Source organism: Bactrocera latifrons, unplaced genomic scaffold, assembly GCF_001853355.1.
Source record: "Bactrocera latifrons isolate USDA-ARS-PBARC rearing strain unplaced genomic scaffold, ASM185335v1 scaffold_75, whole genome shotgun sequence".
Taxonomy (NCBI): domain Eukaryota; kingdom Metazoa; phylum Arthropoda; class Insecta; order Diptera; family Tephritidae; genus Bactrocera; species Bactrocera latifrons.
Window position 1 is genome coordinate 1,366,175 of NW_017537434.1, and position 7,090 is coordinate 1,373,264.

General features: G+C 38.8%; 1 pseudogene; it reads right to left on the reverse strand.

Annotated features, from left to right (window-relative positions):
• Nucleotides 1-506: 506 nt before the first annotated feature.
• LOC108976318 lies at nucleotides 507-917 on the reverse strand (annotated as a pseudogene).
• Between the last annotated feature and the right edge of the window lie 6,173 nt (nucleotides 918-7,090).

Consider the following 7,090-nt stretch of genomic DNA (forward strand, 5'->3'; position numbering starts at 1 on the left):
ACAACAATAGCAACATGTATGCCATAAAGGAAAACAATAACCGTGTAAGAGAAGGCGGGCAAAGAATGCTGTCAACATGAACACGAAGTTTGGCACACACATGTCCGCCAAACAAGGCGAAAAGTCATTGTGACGGTGACGCAGCTAGTTACAACAACACAACATCAACTACTGTGGGTATGCTGGGGTGCAAAAAAAACTTCTAAAAACGATTTTTTTTCGGCATGTTGCATATGTGCAACGAACGTGGTGCAAAAATAGATCAGTGTTACAAGAAACATGGTCCAACTACCTTTAAAGGTCGCCAACAATTGCTGGTAACTTTGTTGTTCACTGTTCATGTTTTTGCTAACCTACAATTGCCAATTGGCGAGTGAGTATCGCGGCGTCTATGAGCCAATATAGAAGTTATGGTCTTCATCGAAGAGAAAGAATAAAGAAGAAAGTCTGTAGTAGTGAGCATATATGAAAAGAAACCGTTACTAAGAATATTATGCTTTATAACTTTAGTGTTSAGCTGTTAWGTCGAAGAGACCGAAACCAAKRCCGTCAWCTTCCTCGGACTSSAACTCCTCYTTTWTGGCTTCTTCCTTCTTTTCGGCAGCAGCGCCAACATCAGCTGCTGAACAGAGGCAGTAGAAGCAACAAACTTGTTGGCGTTCTTGATGAATTCCATGATAGTAGCTGCTTCTTTGCAATCCACTTCGGTTGCAGCAGCAATAGGCGATATATTCCTGAAATCATTAGCAACACTATGGGGTGACGAAGCAGTTGGGCAGCAGTTGGGTAACCAATCTGTAATCTTGGAATTTAGCACAAAGACCTTCGGGCTTGATATCCAAGATCTCAGGTGAAAAAATGGAATCAGAGTCGTACACTTGGGTTATGGCCAAACCATACGAGAGAAGTTTATACATCCTTGAAACAGTCGCAGTAAGTTTTTGCTAGAATCCTTTGGCGGCGTAGAAGGTCTCAAGCTCTGTCTTCTTTTATAAAATACTCCGTTGTAAAAATTCTTCCATATATTCCTTCTTCTATTGTGTCTTGTCTATCAAAGATGTAACACAGCTAACAAAACTTTGTTTAATCTTCTTTTAGAGAGAATAAATCTATCCATGTCTCGATCACTACTTGTTTTTATCTTTACTCGATACCTGTATTCTATAGGTATCATTATATAATATAAAACTGGTAGTTTTCTGATTGTGTAGTTGTCGTTGAGCTTTCGACGTTCGACCTCGCTATGTTGCAAACTCATCGGTAAGCCTGATCTGATAGTTATAGGAATAATTTTTTTTTTTTTGAAAATAATTTGTTTTCTTTTCTAATAGTAAACTGACAAAATCGGTTGGTCAATGTAAGTTTTTAGTAACCTTAGTTCTAACCAGGTTTCTAGCAGATTTTTAATCTATTTTGAAAATGTAGTCAGAGAATTTTAACATCCATTCTGCATATTATCCATGAGGACCCCATAGAATTTGGTAATCAAAATGTTGGAGAAAGCAGCACGAAAAGGAGCTGCCTTTATGCCGTTRTGTTCGAATTTAGAATCCCCATAAAACTAATACGGCTGTGTAAACTGACTTTGAACAATGCCAAAAGCTYCGTCAGAATCGGGAAGCACCTCTCCGAGCYGTTCGATACCAAGCGAGGTTTCAGACAAGGCGACCCCTTTCGTGCGACCTCTTTAATCTACTCCTGGAGAAAATTATTGATACTGATATCATTGGCTTCAACAACCACGCCGTTGGTTCTGCTTTCTCCATACTGGACAAAGAAGCGAAGCAATTGGGTCTGGTTGTTGTTGTTGTTGTAACGGCAGAGTTCTGCCGAATTGACAGTCCTTGGCCGGATAAAAATCCGGGTCCGTTCCGGTTTTCGTAGACCCGACTGTCGTGGGAACGGCAATTGGGTCTGGTAGTGAACGATGTTGCCATCAAACAAATAGTCGACGCGGAGGCATGGACAATGATATCATCTGCTGAGTCGGCCTTAGGAGTGTTCGTGAAAAAGGTTTTGCGGAAGATTTATGTTCCTTTCACACTCTATGAAACGATGAGTTGTCAAGATACAGCAGCAACGCCGGCTGGGCTATGCTTTTATTATGGTTGACCATTTTACCGAATTGATGTTGCTGTCCCTTCTATATAGGAGAATAAGTCTGCTTAAAATGGAGATTTATTTTCGGTCGATTGCATGTTTGAGTATTAATCAAGAGCTACTTTGAAGAACCAGATATGAGTAGTCTTAGTATAATATTATTCAGGACACATGAGATATTGGATCAATTAGAGGTTTCCCACGAAATAGCTCCATATTTATGGCAAGTCAGTCCAAAAGGTATGTAATTTCTTATCGAGTAATTGTATCGGACTTAAAATGCCGATAGGTGCCAACGTTTCCAGACTACCCGTGTATGTACCTCGCTATGTCATAATTCATTTCAGAGTTTTTGTGCCCTTTACTCATTGTTATTGGTACCTTTTTGCTGTTGTTGCCAAGTGCGTGCGTGAGAATACACAATGAAACAATTATCTTGCAACAATTTGTTGCTTAGCAACATTTTGCTAGTTGCTCATAACACACACGCATACCTAAGTTACACAAAAACCAAAAAAAAAAAAAAAAATTGCTAAAGAAAATATTTAGGTCACCAGCTGTATCGCCAACCACACTGCAGTTGAGCATGCGCCACGTTTTTGTTGTTACTGGCTTATTGTGATGTTGCTGCCGATTATTGGCGTTTATTATTGTCGGTCGCGTTGATGACTTTAAAAGGTGATCGGTGTAAAGGAGCATGCGCACACGCCTTTTGCTGAACTTCGTTGTTGTTGTTGCTGTTGTTGTTGTAGTTCACACGAAGTACGATTGACCAAACAGTCAACAACATTGAATGGAGAAAAGAGTTTATTATGAAAAAGTGCCGGAAAATATTAAGTAGCGCATAAAAATATAGTCACCGCACATAAATTCGAGAGGATAAAATTTCAGGCATTCTTTTTATGGGCGACGAAGCGCATATACGAGCTTATGCTACTTTCGTCGAAATCCTACAATTTATTGCGTGGTGAAAATGGGTTGGCCGAATACAGTTGCAATGAATAAGAAGGTCGTTTGGTATTTGGTATACCCTTTAAAATTACCAAATGTCTACCAATTCATATAACCTATAACCGTATTTAAATTTTCAGGTTATGTTCATTTATTAAATGACTTGGACTCTGTTTCATGGTGGTCAAAAGTAGGAAGGGTATTACAAAGTCTTACCTACAGCTTCCATCTTACTAAGGCACTGTAGAACCTTCTTTATTTACTCAATGCCATAACAAATTCTATAACGTATCATCAGCATCAGATCGGCAATGAATTGGAGTTCTATTTTCCGCTTACGATGCAGAATTGAACTTTATGTGAGATCGGTGAGTTTCAATATAACTCTGGTTGTTGTAGTCATTTTTTAGACTCTGTTCAGGTGTCAAATTAGTTGCCATCGAAATCATCTAACGGGAGGCTTGAAAAATGTGCTGTTTCGATTGGGTCGGACCATAGAAATAAGTATGTTAGATGATTGATATTCATTGGTGGCAATTGGTGTCATGCGGGGTCTTATTGTACGCAGTACATATATTTGGTCTGTCGGGGTGAATTTTGATTAGCTAAGAGTTTAGAATGCTATATTATTTTCAGAACGAGTTTTCGCAAAATTGACTGTAGATCTGTGATGAAATTCGAAATCTTCATCAGTAATGGGTGGTACGTTGACTCCAAGGCCATTCAAACGTCACTCTACATCCGCGTAGAAACTCGAGCTCTTCCGATCTAACCGGGTTAGATCTCYGAAATAATAGCTCTTGRTCGGWTAAAATYCGGGTCAATTCCGTTTCTTAGAACCAGCTGTTGTGGGAATTGAAACAAGAGTTCTTCATTAACAATGGTTGATGGCTCGACTCCAACTAGGCCATCCGCTGGGAGGGAGTCTGTGGGGTCTGGAGCTCAATAGTCTCATGAGTGAAGCTCAAAGCGAGTCTGGTCTATGAATTAATTTGTGTCGTCGACGTAATCCAGGAATGGTCTTTTGATACTTCTATGAGTCTATGAGGCGGTTGCGTTCCATGAAATAAAAAAATACATATAAAAAGCACGCTTGCAGAAAATGCTTGGAAAAAATTCCATTGTTTTTCATTAGTGGAAGGATGCAGGCCTCACTATGCAAATCTTTGATTAGCGACATCACTAGGCATCCAGTACACTTCCGCGGACGCAAGACTTTTAAAACTTTATGTGAACCGAAAAATTACTACTTAGAAAGCTTCTTATCCTCAGTAAGATTTCTCTAGCTATTTGCATGGGTTCTGGTCGCAAATTGTGTGTTTGATGTCCATGCGATAAGACTAAAATCTATATCTATACAATCTATTTGCTCGTTAAAGTTCGAATGAACTTAAAATGCTTCGTTGAAAAATGAGGACATGCGCTTTTTGTCACGAATTTTTGACATAAAATCGTCCTTAGCAGGATCCCCATCAAAATTTATTCTAGCTGTTCACCATTCGAAAAAGTATATAGAGATAAAGCCAATTGCTTTAACATTTGGAAAATGATATTAATTGTGATCCTTTGTCTCTAGAGTTATTTCCAGCACTTGTCAGCTTTACCTGGATACCTTATTAATTGATTAAAACTTCTCAAGAAATATTGATGATTCATAGTAGTGTTTGGAGAAGTGCAAGCTAATAAATCCGTAATTTTGCGTCGGTACARAAACATGGCTCCATCATTTCACGCCAATCGATCGTCACCGAGTTTACCGCACACGATGAACCAAAATCCTCGCTAGGCGGTAATTTTCGTCGAATTAAGTCGAGGAAACTTAGGCCTATTTTGAAGTGTATGACAAATCTTACGACAAAAATGGTATCGACAAAAGTTGGAGGGTTGCTATATTCAGGGTATCCTCCTTAAGAGGAACAATGTTCTATAAAAACCGAGATTTGCTGAGAAATGTGTTTTACTATGATTGGCCGGGGACTATTCTATTGACCTGTTAAACACAAAAAAAAAATAAAATAAAATAAAATAAAAACAAGAAAAAACACATAATTGGTGAATATAAATTGGTCTTAATTGAACTATAATTTTTTTGAAACAAAAGTCAATGACTTAGCAACGTTTACAGCCCTTACAGTATCACTTTTGCGCATAAATTGTATTGATGTATTCACATTATCTCATTCCCATTTAAGGGTATAGAATTTAAAAGCCATATCACCAAGCACACTTCCTCGGAATTAATGACTTTACTGCCCTTTGGAGCGTGTACTCATACGCATGCGTGCGCACTTTTATTGCGCGTGACCTAATTCTCTGCATATATGTTGCAGCTGCCAATTAATGTGCAACAGACATAAGCGTTCTTCGCTATGTTTAAAGCAGTTTGACTTAAGCYCCAAAAGRAGTAARTAAAAAAAGTAAAAAATCGYTTCAATGAACTTCGCCGTCAAATGYAAGCAATTTAAGCCGATGCCTCAATCATTTCACTGATAACTTTCGTTGCTGAAAATACAATTGCCGACCTCAAAAACCTCTTAAGCTTGCAAAGTCTTCACTTTTCACACAAAGCAGCTTCGGTCTTAATGAGCCGCAGACGGCAAGTTCAATTGATTGAAGATTTGACAGCTGCGGAGACCCTATCAGTTCTCATTTAACCGCTGATCGATTTGGCAAGTTGTGAATTGCATAAATTTCTCTTCTTTTTAATGCAAGGGCATTAAATTGCACCGCTTCCAGAACGCGTGTGCCACAAAGCAACAACAAAAAATGTATGCTTTAATACGTTTTAGTTTAATGGTATCGTGTTTGGTTGGGTGCATGGCTACCGRCAGYKCATAAATATTTATGTGTAYGTATGTTTGTATGTATGCCCTATTTACCCACTGCATTACATTTTCGGTTGACCACAATTGACGCATGCACCGGTGTTTACAGTTAATTCTCGCCGCCAGTTGCATTATTTGAAATTTAAAATTCCTAACCTAAAAATGTGATGGCACAGTTGTGCGAAGAGGAAGAACAGTAAATTGCTAGCACACATTGTATCAGCGATGCCTAGAGTGTTTACTCTTAAGCGCTTTATTGTGAATTTTCGATTTGATTTCCTTTGAGAATTGATACTACGAAGATGAGGAGTTTTTAAAGGGTGAGCCATTTCAAGGTTCCCTACTTTTTTTTAAAGAAAAAATACAAATTTAGTGAAGAATGTTTATTTTCATTTGAAAGTACAAACTTTCCCATTTATTTTTTGAAGATTATCTCTTTGAAATGCTGGCCACGGCTACGTCTCAAAAAGTCCATCCGTTCGGTCCAATTTTCGATGACTGCGAATGACAAGCGGGATATTCTAAGGTCCGAATCGAAACMGAATTTTCCACMCAGACTTTAGACTTTACTTATCCCCACAGGAGAAGGCGGATCTTGGTGGCCAATAGACCGACSCAAAACTTGAAATTATCTGCTCACCGGRGYGTTCTCTCAATAAATCCATYGATTAATGCGATTTGTAGGAAGTGGTGCCGTCTTTTGTAACCAAATATCGCCGAAATTAGAAGTTTCATTTTTAATGACMTATRGACCACCGTCCCTCWAACCACACCAAACCGTTTTTTTTCGGATGACATGACAGCTCTTGAATCTYTTCAGATAGCTCTTCGTCGCAAATGCGGCTATTTTGCTTGTTTACATAACCATTCAGCATGAAATGGTCCTCAGCTCTGAATAAAAATTAGCTCGAAAACGTTGGAATTTTTCAAGAGCCCATAGAGCGAAGCGATATCGCTTTTAATTTAAGTTATCAACGTAAAATGCTCCAAGTCGTTCCATACGTCAGTCCGATTGGCTACGGATGGCGTCGAATCGACTTTCTACGGTCTTCGTGTACACTCACTGTGTGCTATTGGGTCGAATATTATCCAAAAATAAAAGCTGGGTCTCAAGATGGGTGATGGTGTTGTGAAAAGTACGCTCAGTATATAAACTTGAATTTTCGTATTAAAGTTGAACGATTTGGAAACGTTGTTCAGACGTAAGTCTTTCC